Here is a 13,718-nt window from a genome sequence, read left to right on the forward strand (position 1 = left end):
TGTCTATAGGAAGGTTCAACTCTGTTAGTTGAACACACACAAACCAAAGACGTTACTGAGAATTGTTCCTTCTAGCCATAGATGAAGAAATCCCTTTTCCAACGAATTCCTCAAAGAGGACGAAATATCCACTTGCAGACTTTACAGAGTGATTCTAATCTGCTCTATGAAAAGGAAGGTTAAACTCTGTGAATGGAATGCACACATGACAAAGGGGTTTCTGAGAATGATTCTCTCTACTTTTTATATGAATATATACCCTTTTGTACCTTTGACCCCTAAGTGCTTGAAATCTGCACTTTCAAATTCCACAAAAAGATGGTTTCAAATCTGCTCTGTCTAAAGGAAGGTTCAAATACGTGAATTGAACACACGTGACACAAAGAAGTTACTGAGAATTCTTCTGTCTAGCATTAGAAGAAGAAATCCCGTTTCCAACGATATCCTCAAGGAGGTCCAAATATCCCACTGCAGACTTTACAAACAGAGTGTTTCCAAACAGCTCTATGAAAAGAAAGGTTAAACTCTGTGAGTCGAACGCACACATCACAAAGTGGTTTCTGAGAATGATTCTCTGTAGTTTTTTTATGAAGATAGTTCCTTTTGTAACATTGGCCCCAAAGCTCTTGAAATCTCCACTTGCAAATTCCAAAAAAAGAGGGTTTCAAATCTGCTCTGTCTAAAGGAAGGTTCAACTCTGTTAGTGGAACACACGCAAATGAAAGAAGTTACTGAGATTTCTTCTGTGTAGCATTAGATGAAGAAATCCCGTTTCCAACAAAATCCACAAGGAGGTCCAAATATCCAATTGCAGACTTTACAAACAGAGTGTTTCCAAACCTCTCTATGAAAGGAAATGTTACACTCCGTGAGTGGAACGCACTCATCACAAAGTGGTTTCTGAGAATGATTCTCTCTAGTTTTTATACGAGGATATTTCCCTTTCTACCGCTGGCCCCAAAGCGCTTGAAATCTCCACTTGCAAATTCCACAAAAAGAGGGTATCCAATCTGCTCTGTCTAAAGTAAGGTTCATCTCTGTGAGTTGAACACACGCAACCCAACGAAGTTACTGAGAAATCTTCTGTGTAGCGTTAGATGAAGAAATCCCGTTTCCAAAGAAATCCTCAAGGAGATCCTAATATCCACTTGCAGACTTTACAAACAGAGTGTTTCCAAACTGCTCTATGAAAAGAAACGTTAAACTCTGTGAGTGGAACGCACAAAGCACAAAGTGTTTTCTGAGAATGATTCTCTCTAGCTTTTATACGAAGATATCTCCTTCTCTACCGTTGGCCCCAATGCGCTTGAAATCTCCATTTGCAAATTCCACAAAAAGAGGGTTTCTAATGTCCTCTGTCTAAAGGAAGGTTCAACTCTGTGGGTTGAACACACGTGTCCCAAAGAAGATACTGAGAATTCTTCTGTCTAGCATTACATGAAGAAATCCCTTTTCCAACGAAATCCTCATGGAGGTCCAAATATCCCACTGCAGACTTTAAAAACAGAGTGTTTCCAAACTGCTCTATGAAAAGAAAGATTAAACCCTGTGAGTGGAATGCACACATCACAAAGTGGTTTCTGAGAATGATTCTCTACAGGTTTTATATGAAGATATTTCCTTTTCTACCGTTGGCCCCAAAGCGCTTGAAATCTCCACTTGCAAATTCCACAAAAAGAGGTTTTCATATCTGCTCTTTCTAAAGGAAGGTTCAAATCTGTGAGTTGAACACAGGCAAATCAAAGAAGTTACTGAGAATTCTTCTGTGTAGCATTAGATGAAGAAATCCCGCTTTCAACAAAATCCTCAAAGAGGTCCAAATATCCACTTGCAGTCTTCACAAACAGAGTGTTTCCAAACTGCTTATTGAAAGGAAAGGTTGAACTCTGTGAGTGGAACGCACACTTCACAAAGTGGTTTCTGAGAATGATTCTCTCTACTTTTTATATGAAGATATATCCTTTTGTACCGTTGACCCCAAAGCGCTTGAAATCTCCACTTGTAAATTCCACAAAAAGAGGGTTTCAAATCTGCTCTGTCTAAAGGAAGGTTCAACTCTGTAAGTTGAACACACACAAATCCAAGAAGTTACTGAGAATTCTTCTGTGTGGCATTAGGTGAAGAAATCCCGCTTTCAACGAAATCCTCAAAGAAGTCCAAATATTCACTTGCAGACTTTACAAACAGAGTGTTTCCAAACTGCTCTATGAAAAGAAAGGTTAAACTCTGTGAGTGGAATGCACAAATCACAAAGTGGTTTCTGAGAATGATTCTCTCTAGTTTTTATATGAAGATATTTCCTATTCTACCGTTGGCCCCAAAGTGCTTGAAATCTCCACTAGCAAATTCCACAAAAGAGGGTTTCAAATGTGCTCTGTCTATAGGAAGGTTCAACTCTGTTAGTTGAACACACACTACCCAAAGAAGTTACTGAGAATTGTTCCTTCTAGCTATAGATGAAGAAATCCCTTTTCCAACGAAATCCTCAAACAGGTCCAAATATCCACTTGCAGACTTTATAGAGTGATTCCAATCTGCTCTATGAAAAGAAAGGTTAAACTCTGTGAGAGGAACACAGACATGACAAAGTGGTTTCTGAGAATGATTCTCTCTACTTTTTATATGAAGATACTTTTGTACCGCTGACCCCAAAGTGCTTGAAATCTGCACTTGCAAATTCCACAAAAAGATGGTTTCAAATCTGCTCTATCTAAAGGAAGGTTCAAATCTGTGAGTTGAACACACGTGACACAAAGAAGTTACTGAGAATTCTTCTGTCTAGCATTAGAGGAAGAAATCCCGTTTCCAACCATATCCTCAAGGAGGTCCAAATATCCCACTGCAGACTTTACAAACAGAGTGTTTCCAAACTGCTCTATGAAAAGTTAAGTTAAACTCTGTGAGTGGAATGCACACATCAAAAAGTGGTTTCTGAGAATGATTCTGTCTAGTTTTTATACGAAGATATATCCTTTTCTTCCGTTGGCCCCAACGTGCTTTAACTCTCCACTTGCATATTCCACAAAAAGAGGGTTTTAAACGTGGTCTGTGTAAAGGAAAGTTCAACTCTGTAAGTTGAACACACGCAACCCAAAGAAGTTACTGAGAAATCTTCTGTGTAGCGTTAGATGAAGAAATCCCATTTCCAAAGAAATCCTCAAGGAGATCCAAATATCCACTTGCAGACTTCACAAACAGAGTGTTTCCAAACTGCTCTATGAAAGGAAAGGTTAAACTCTGTGTGTGGAATGCACACTTCACACAGTGGATTCTGAGAATGATTTTCTCTAGTTTTTATACGAGGATATTTCTTTTTCTACCGTTGGCCCCAAAGCGCTTGAAATCTCCACTTGCAAATTCCACAAAAAGAGGGTTTCCAATCTGCTATGTCTAAAGGAAGGTTGAACTCTGTTAGTTGAACACACACAAATCAACGAAGTTACTGAGAAATCTTCTGTGTAGCATTAGATGAACAAATCCTGCTTCCAACGAAATCCTCAAAGAGGTCCAAATATCCACTTGCAGACTTTACAAACGGAGTGTTTCCAAACTGCTCTATGAAAAGAAAGGTTAAACTCTGTGACTGGAACGCACACATCACAAAGTGGTTTCTGAGAATGATTCTCTCTAGTTTTTATAGGAGGATATTTCCATTTCTAGCGTTTGCCCCAAAACGCTTGAAATCTCCACATGCAAATTCCTCAAAAAGAGGGTTTCCAATCTGCTCTGTCTAAAGGAAGGTTCAACGCTGTTAGTTGAACACACACAAATCTCAGATGTTTCTGAGAGTTCTTCCTTCTAGCATTAGATGAAGAAATCCGTCTTCCAACGAAATCCTCAAGAGGTCCAAATATTCACTTGCAGACTTCACAAACAGAGTGTTTCCAAACTGCTCTATGAAAGGAAAGGTTAAACACTTTGAGTGGATCGCACACATCACAAAGTGGTTTCTGAGAATGATTCTCTCTAGTTTTTATACGAGGATGTTTTCTTTTCTACCGTTGGCCCCAAAGCGCTTGAAATCTCCACTCGCAAATTCCACAAAAAGAGGGTTTCCAACCTGCTATGTCTAAAGGAAGGTTGAACTCTGTTAGTTGAACACACTCAAATCAACGAAGTTACTGAGAAGTCTTCTGTGTAGCATTAGATGAAGAAATCCCGCTTCCATCGAAATCCTCAAAGGGGTCCAAATATCCACTTGCGGAATTTACAAACAGAGTGTTTCCAAACTGCTCTATGAAAAGAAAGTTTAAACTCTGTGAGTGTAACGCACACATCACAAAGTGGTTTCTGAGAATGATTCTCTCCAGTATTTATATGAAGATATTTCCTTTTCTACCGTTGGCCATAAAGCGGTTGAAATCTCCACATGCAAATTCCGCAAAAAGAAGGTTTCCAATCTGCTCTGTCTAAAGGAAGGTTCAACTCTGTTAGTTGAACACACACAAATCAAAGAAGTTTCTGATAATTCTTTGGTGTAGCATCAAATGGAGAAATCCTGCTTCCAACGAAATCCTCAAAGAGGTCCAAATATCCACTTGCAGACTTCACAAACAGAGTGTTTCCAAACTGCTCTATGAAAGGAAAGGTTAAACTCTGTGAGTGGAACGCACACATCCCAGAGTGGTTTCTGAGAATGATTCCCTCTAGTTTTTATACGAGGATATTTCCTTTTCTACCGTAGGCCCCAAAGCGCTTGAAATCTCCACTTGCAAATTCCTCAAAAAGAGGGTTTCCAATCTGCTCTGTCTAAAGGAAGGTTCAACTCTGTTAGTTGAACACACACAAATCAACGAAGTTACTGAGAAATCTTCTGTGTAGCATTAGATGAAGAAACCCCACTTCCAACGAAATCCTCAAAGAGGTCCAAATATCCACTTGCAGACTTCACAAACAGAGTGTTTCCAACTGCTCTATGAAAGGAAAGGTTAAACTCTGTGAGTGGAATGCACATATCACAAAGTGGTTTCTGAGAATGATTTTCTCTAGTTTTTATACGAGGGTATTTCCTTTTCTACCGTTGGCCCCAAAGCGCTTGAAATCTCCACTTGCAAATTCCACAAAAAGAGCTTTTCCAATCTGCTATGTCTAAGGAAAGGTTGGACTCTGTTAGTTGAACACACACAAATCAACGAAGTTACTGAGAAATCTTCTGTGTAGAATTAGATGAAGAAATCCCGCTTCCAACGAAATCCTCAAAGGGGTCCAAATATCCACTTGCAGACATTACAAACAGAGTGTTTCCAAACTGCTCTATGAAAGGAAAGGTTAAACTCTGTGAGTGGAATGCACACTTAACAAAGTAGTTTCTGAGAATGATTTTCTCTAGTTTTTATATGAAAATATTTCCTATTCTACCTTTGGCCCCAAAGTGCTTGAAATCTCCACTGGCAAATTCCTCAAAAGAGGGTTTCAAATGTGCTCTGTCTATAGGAAGGTTCAACTCTGTTAGTTGAACACACACAAACCAAAGACGTTACTGAGAATTGTTCCTTCTAGCCATAGATGAAGAAATCCCTTTTCCAACGAATTCCTCAAAGAGGACGAAATATCCACTTGCAGACTTTACAGAGTGATTCTAATCTGCTCTATGAAAAGGAAGGTTAAACTCTGTGAATGGAATGCACACATGACAAAGGGGTTTCTGAGAATGATTCTCTCTACTTTTTATATGAATATATACCCTTTTGTACCTTTGACCCCTAAGTGCTTGAAATCTGCACTTTCAAATTCCACAAAAAGATGGTTTCAAATCTGCTCTGTCTAAAGGAAGGTTCAAATACGTGAATTGAACACACGTGACACAAAGAAGTTACTGAGAATTCTTCTGTCTAGCATTAGAAGAAGAAATCCCGTTTCCAACGATATCCTCAAGGAGGTCCAAATATCCCACTGCAGACTTTACAAACAGAGTGTTTCCAAACAGCTCTATGAAAAGAAAGGTTAAACTCTGTGAGTCGAACGCACACATCACAAAGTGGTTTCTGAGAATGATTCTCTGTAGTTTTTTTATGAAGATAGTTCCTTTTGTAACATTGGCCCCAAAGCTCTTGAAATCTCCACTTGCAAATTCCAAAAAAAGAGGGTTTCAAATCTGCTCTGTCTAAAGGAAGGTTCAACTCTGTTAGTGGAACACACGCAAATGAAAGAAGTTACTGAGATTTCTTCTGTGTAGCATTAGATGAAGAAATCCCGTTTCCAACAAAATCCACAAGGAGGTCCAAATATCCAATTGCAGACTTTACAAACAGAGTGTTTCCAAACCTCTCTATGAAAGGAAATGTTACACTCCGTGAGTGGAACGCACTCATCACAAAGTGGTTTCTGAGAATGATTCTCTCTAGTTTTTATACGAGGATATTTCCCTTTCTACCGCTGGCCCCAAAGCGCTTGAAATCTCCACTTGCAAATTCCACAAAAAGAGGGTATCCAATCTGCTCTGTCTAAAGTAAGGTTCATCTCTGTGAGTTGAACACACGCAACCCAACGAAGTTACTGAGAAATCTTCTGTGTAGCGTTAGATGAAGAAATCCCGTTTCCAAAGAAATCCTCAAGGAGATCCTAATATCCACTTGCAGACTTTACAAACAGAGTGTTTCCAAACTGCTCTATGAAAAGAAACGTTAAACTCTGTGAGTGGAACGCACAAAGCACAAAGTGTTTTCTGAGAATGATTCTCTCTAGCTTTTATACGAAGATATCTCCTTCTCTACCGTTGGCCCCAATGCGCTTGAAATCTCCATTTGCAAATTCCACAAAAAGAGGGTTTCTAATGTCCTCTGTCTAAAGGAAGGTTCAACTCTGTGGGTTGAACACACGTGTCCCAAAGAAGATACTGAGAATTCTTCTGTCTAGCATTACATGAAGAAATCCCTTTTCCAACGAAATCCTCATGGAGGTCCAAATATCCCACTGCAGACTTTAAAAACAGAGTGTTTCCAAACTGCTCTATGAAAAGAAAGATTAAACCCTGTGAGTGGAATGCACACATCACAAAGTGGTTTCTGAGAATGATTCTCTACAGGTTTTATATGAAGATATTTCCTTTTCTACCGTTGGCCCCAAAGCGCTTGAAATCTCCACTTGCAAATTCCACAAAAAGAGGTTTTCATATCTGCTCTTTCTAAAGGAAGGTTCAAATCTGTGAGTTGAACACAGGCAAATCAAAGAAGTTACTGAGAATTCTTCTGTGTAGCATTAGATGAAGAAATCCCGCTTTCAACAAAATCCTCAAAGAGGTCCAAATATCCACTTGCAGTCTTCACAAACAGAGTGTTTCCAAACTGCTTATTGAAAGGAAAGGTTGAACTCTGTGAGTGGAACGCACACTTCACAAAGTGGTTTCTGAGAATGATTCTCTCTACTTTTTATATGAAGATATATCCTTTTGTACCGTTGACCCCAAAGCGCTTGAAATCTCCACTTGTAAATTCCACAAAAAGAGGGTTTCAAATCTGCTCTGTCTAAAGGAAGGTTCAACTCTGTAAGTTGAACACACACAAATCCAAGAAGTTACTGAGAATTCTTCTGTGTGGCATTAGGTGAAGAAATCCCGCTTTCAACGAAATCCTCAAAGAAGTCCAAATATTCACTTGCAGACTTTACAAACAGAGTGTTTCCAAACTGCTCTATGAAAAGAAAGGTTAAACTCTGTGAGTGGAATGCACAAATCACAAAGTGGTTTCTGAGAATGATTCTCTCTAGTTTTTATATGAAGATATTTCCTATTCTACCGTTGGCCCCAAAGTGCTTGAAATCTCCACTAGCAAATTCCACAAAAGAGGGTTTCAAATGTGCTCTGTCTATAGGAAGGTTCAACTCTGTTAGTTGAACACACACTACCCAAAGAAGTTACTGAGAATTGTTCCTTCTAGCTATAGATGAAGAAATCCCTTTTCCAACGAAATCCTCAAACAGGTCCAAATATCCACTTGCAGACTTTATAGAGTGATTCCAATCTGCTCTATGAAAAGAAAGGTTAAACTCTGTGAGAGGAACACAGACATGACAAAGTGGTTTCTGAGAATGATTCTCTCTACTTTTTATATGAAGATACTTTTGTACCGCTGACCCCAAAGTGCTTGAAATCTGCACTTGCAAATTCCACAAAAAGATGGTTTCAAATCTGCTCTATCTAAAGGAAGGTTCAAATCTGTGAGTTGAACACACGTGACACAAAGAAGTTACTGAGAATTCTTCTGTCTAGCATTAGAGGAAGAAATCCCGTTTCCAACCATATCCTCAAGGAGGTCCAAATATCCCACTGCAGACTTTACAAACAGAGTGTTTCCAAACTGCTCTATGAAAAGTTAAGTTAAACTCTGTGAGTGGAATGCACACATCAAAAAGTGGTTTCTGAGAATGATTCTGTCTAGTTTTTATACGAAGATATATCCTTTTCTTCCGTTGGCCCCAACGTGCTTTAACTCTCCACTTGCATATTCCACAAAAAGAGGGTTTTAAACGTGGTCTGTGTAAAGGAAAGTTCAACTCTGTAAGTTGAACACACGCAACCCAAAGAAGTTACTGAGAAATCTTCTGTGTAGCGTTAGATGAAGAAATCCCGTTTCCAAAGAAATCCTAAGGAGATCCAAATATCCACTTGCAGACTTCACAAACAGAGTGTTTCCAAACTGCTCTATGAAAGGAAAGGTTAAACTCTGTGTGTGGAATGCACACTTCACACAGTGGATTCTGAGAATGATTTTCTCTAGTTTTTATACGAGGATATTTCTTTTTCTACCGTTGGCCCCAAAGCGCTTGAAATCTCCACTTGCAAATTCCACAAAAAGAGGGTTTCCAATCTGCTATGTCTAAAGGAAGGTTGAACTCTGTTAGTTGAACACACACAAATCAACGAAGTTACTGAGAAATCTTCTGTGTAGCATTAGATGAACAAATCCCGCTTCCAACGAAATCCTCAAAGAGGTCCAAATATCCACTTGCAGACTTTACAAACGGAGTGTTTCCAAACTGCTCTATGAAAAGAAAGGTTAAACTCTGTGACTGGAACGCACACATCACAATGTGGTTTCTGATAATGATTCTCTCTAGTTTTTATAGGAGGATATTTCCGTTCCTACAGTTTGCCCCAAAACGCTTGAAATCTCCACATGCAAATTCCTCAAAAAGAGGGTTTCCAATCTGCTCTGTCTAAAGGAAGGTTCAACGCTGTTAGTTGAACACACACAAATCTCAGATGTTTCTGAGAGTTCTTCCTTCTAGCATTAGATGAAGAAATCCGTCTTCCAACGAAATCCTCAAGAGGTCCAAATATTCACTTGCAGACTTCACAAACAGAGTGTTTCCAAACTGCTCTATGAAAGGAAAGGTTAAACACTTTGAGTGGATCGCACACATCACAAAGTGGTTTCTGAGAATGATTCTCTCTAGTTTTTATACGAGGATGTTTTCTTTTCTACCGTTGGCCCCAAAGCGCTTGAAATCTCCACTCGCAAATTCCACAAAAAGAGGGTTTCCAACCTGCTATGTCTAAAGGAAGGTTGAACTCTGTTAGTTGAACACACTCAAATCAACGAAGTTACTGAGAAGTCTTCTGTGTAGCATTAGATGAAGAAATCCCGCTTCCATCGAAATCCTCAAAGGGGTCCAAATATCCACTTGCGGAATTTACAAACAGAGTGTTTCCAAACTGCTCTATGAAAAGAAAGTTTAAACTCTGTGAGTGTAACGCACACATCACAAAGTGGTTTCTGAGAATGATTCTCTCCAGTATTTATATGAAGATATTTCCTTTTCTACCGTTGGCCATAAAGCGGTTGAAATCTCCACATGCAAATTCCGCAAAAAGAAGGTTTCCAATCTGCTCTGTCTAAAGGAAGGTTCAACTCTGTTAGTTGAACACACACAAATCAAAGAAGTTTCTGATAATTCTTTGGTGTAGCATCAAATGGAGAAATCCTGCTTCCAACGAAATCCTCAAAGAGGTCCAAATATCCACTTGCAGACTTCACAAACAGAGTGTTTCCAAACTGCTCTATGAAAGGAAAGGTTAAACTCTGTGAGTGGAACGCACACATCCCAGAGTGGTTTCTGAGAATGATTCCCTCTAGTTTTTATACGAGGATATTTCCTTTTCTACCGTAGGCCCCAAAGCGCTTGAAATCTCCACTTGCAAATTCCTCAAAAAGAGGGTTTCCAATCTGCTCTGTCTAAAGGAAGGTTCAACTCTGTTAGTTGAACACACACAAATCAACGAAGTTACTGAGAAATCTTCTGTGTAGCATTAGATGAAGAAACCCCACTTCCAACGAAATCCTCAAAGAGGTCCAAATATCCACTTGCAGACTTCACAAACAGAGTGTTTCCAACTGCTCTATGAAAGGAAAGGTTAAACTCTGTGAGTGGAATGCACATATCACAAAGTGGTTTCTGAGAATGATTTTCTCTAGTTTTTATACGAGGGTATTTCCTTTTCTACCGTTGGCCCCAAAGCGCTTGAAATCTCCACTTGCAAATTCCACAAAAAGAGCTTTTCCAATCTGCTATGTCTAAGGAAAGGTTGGACTCTGTTAGTTGAACACACACAAATCAACGAAGTTACTGAGAAATCTTCTGTGTAGAATTAGATGAAGAAATCCCGCTTCCAACGAAATCCTCAAAGGGGTCCAAATATCCACTTGCAGACATTACAAACAGAGTGTTTCCAAACTGCTCTATGAAAGGAAAGGTTAAACTCTGTGAGTGGAATGCACACTTAACAAAGTAGTTTCTGAGAATGATTTTCTCTAGTTTTTATATGAAAATATTTCCTATTCTACCTTTGGCCCCAAAGTGCTTGAAATCTCCACTGGCAAATTCCTCAAAAGAGGGTTTCAAATGTGCTCTGTCTATAGGAAGGTTCAACTCTGTTAGTTGAACACACACAAACCAAAGACGTTACTGAGAATTGTTCCTTCTAGCCATAGATGAAGAAATCCCTTTTCCAACGAATTCCTCAAAGAGGACGAAATATCCACTTGCAGACTTTACAGAGTGATTCTAATCTGCTCTATGAAAAGGAAGGTTAAACTCTGTGAATGGAATGCACACATGACAAAGGGGTTTCTGAGAATGATTCTCTCTACTTTTTATATGAATATATACCCTTTTGTACCTTTGACCCCTAAGTGCTTGAAATCTGCACTTTCAAATTCCACAAAAAGATGGTTTCAAATCTGCTCTGTCTAAAGGAAGGTTCAAATACGTGAATTGAACACACGTGACACAAAGAAGTTACTGAGAATTCTTCTGTCTAGCATTAGAAGAAGAAATCCCGTTTCCAACGATATCCTCAAGGAGGTCCAAATATCCCACTGCAGACTTTACAAACAGAGTGTTTCCAAACAGCTCTATGAAAAGAAAGGTTAAACTCTGTGAGTCGAACGCACACATCACAAAGTGGTTTCTGAGAATGATTCTCTGTAGTTTTTTTATGAAGATAGTTCCTTTTGTAACATTGGCCCCAAAGCTCTTGAAATCTCCACTTGCAAATTCCAAAAAAAGAGGGTTTCAAATCTGCTCTGTCTAAAGGAAGGTTCAACTCTGTTAGTGGAACACACGCAAATGAAAGAAGTTACTGAGATTTCTTCTGTGTAGCATTAGATGAAGAAATCCCGTTTCCAACAAAATCCACAAGGAGGTCCAAATATCCAATTGCAGACTTTACAAACAGAGTGTTTCCAAACCTCTCTATGAAAGGAAATGTTACACTCCGTGAGTGGAACGCACTCATCACAAAGTGGTTTCTGAGAATGATTCTCTCTAGTTTTTATACGAGGATATTTCCCTTTCTACCGCTGGCCCCAAAGCGCTTGAAATCTCCACTTGCAAATTCCACAAAAAGAGGGTATCCAATCTGCTCTGTCTAAAGTAAGGTTCATCTCTGTGAGTTGAACACACGCAACCCAACGAAGTTACTGAGAAATCTTCTGTGTAGCGTTAGATGAAGAAATCCCGTTTCCAAAGAAATCCTCAAGGAGATCCTAATATCCACTTGCAGACTTTACAAACAGAGTGTTTCCAAACTGCTCTATGAAAAGAAACGTTAAACTCTGTGAGTGGAACGCACAAAGCACAAAGTGTTTTCTGAGAATGATTCTCTCTAGCTTTTATACGAAGATATCTCCTTCTCTACCGTTGGCCCCAATGCGCTTGAAATCTCCATTTGCAAATTCCACAAAAAGAGGGTTTCTAATGTCCTCTGTCTAAAGGAAGGTTCAACTCTGTGGGTTGAACACACGTGTCCCAAAGAAGATACTGAGAATTCTTCTGTCTAGCATTACATGAAGAAATCCCTTTTCCAACGAAATCCTCATGGAGGTCCAAATATCCCACTGCAGACTTTAAAAACAGAGTGTTTCCAAACTGCTCTATGAAAAGAAAGATTAAACCCTGTGAGTGGAATGCACACATCACAAAGTGGTTTCTGAGAATGATTCTCTACAGGTTTTATATGAAGATATTTCCTTTTCTACCGTTGGCCCCAAAGCGCTTGAAATCTCCACTTGCAAATTCCACAAAAAGAGGTTTTCATATCTGCTCTTTCTAAAGGAAGGTTCAAATCTGTGAGTTGAACACAGGCAAATCAAAGAAGTTACTGAGAATTCTTCTGTGTAGCATTAGATGAAGAAATCCCGCTTTCAACAAAATCCTCAAAGAGGTCCAAATATCCACTTGCAGTCTTCACAAACAGAGTGTTTCCAAACTGCTTATTGAAAGGAAAGGTTGAACTCTGTGAGTGGAACGCACACTTCACAAAGTGGTTTCTGAGAATGATTCTCTCTACTTTTTATATGAAGATATATCCTTTTGTACCGTTGACCCCAAAGCGCTTGAAATCTCCACTTGTAAATTCCACAAAAAGAGGGTTTCAAATCTGCTCTGTCTAAAGGAAGGTTCAACTCTGTAAGTTGAACACACACAAATCCAAGAAGTTACTGAGAATTCTTCTGTGTGGCATTAGGTGAAGAAATCCCGCTTTCAACGAAATCCTCAAAGAAGTCCAAATATTCACTTGCAGACTTTACAAACAGAGTGTTTCCAAACTGCTCTATGAAAAGAAAGGTTAAACTCTGTGAGTGGAATGCACAAATCACAAAGTGGTTTCTGAGAATGATTCTCTCTAGTTTTTATATGAAGATATTTCCTATTCTACCGTTGGCCCCAAAGTGCTTGAAATCTCCACTAGCAAATTCCACAAAAGAGGGTTTCAAATGTGCTCTGTCTATAGGAAGGTTCAACTCTGTTAGTTGAACACACACTACCCAAAGAAGTTACTGAGAATTGTTCCTTCTAGCTATAGATGAAGAAATCCCTTTTCCAACGAAATCCTCAAACAGGTCCAAATATCCACTTGCAGACTTTATAGAGTGATTCCAATCTGCTCTATGAAAAGAAAGGTTAAACTCTGTGAGAGGAACACAGACATGACAAAGTGGTTTCTGAGAATGATTCTCTCTACTTTTTATATGAAGATACTTTTGTACCGCTGACCCCAAAGTGCTTGAAATCTGCACTTGCAAATTCCACAAAAAGATGGTTTCAAATCTGCTCTATCTAAAGGAAGGTTCAAATCTGTGAGTTGAACACACGTGACACAAAGAAGTTACTGAGAATTCTTCTGTCTAGCATTAGAGGAAGAAATCCCGTTTCCAACCATATCCTCAAGGAGGTCCAAATATCCCACTGCAGACTTTACAAACAGAGTGTTTCCAAAC

The sequence above is a fragment of the Gorilla gorilla genome, chromosome 8, assembly GCF_029281585.2.
Source record: "Gorilla gorilla gorilla isolate KB3781 chromosome 8, NHGRI_mGorGor1-v2.1_pri, whole genome shotgun sequence".
Lineage (NCBI taxonomy): Eukaryota > Metazoa > Chordata > Mammalia > Primates > Hominidae > Gorilla > Gorilla gorilla.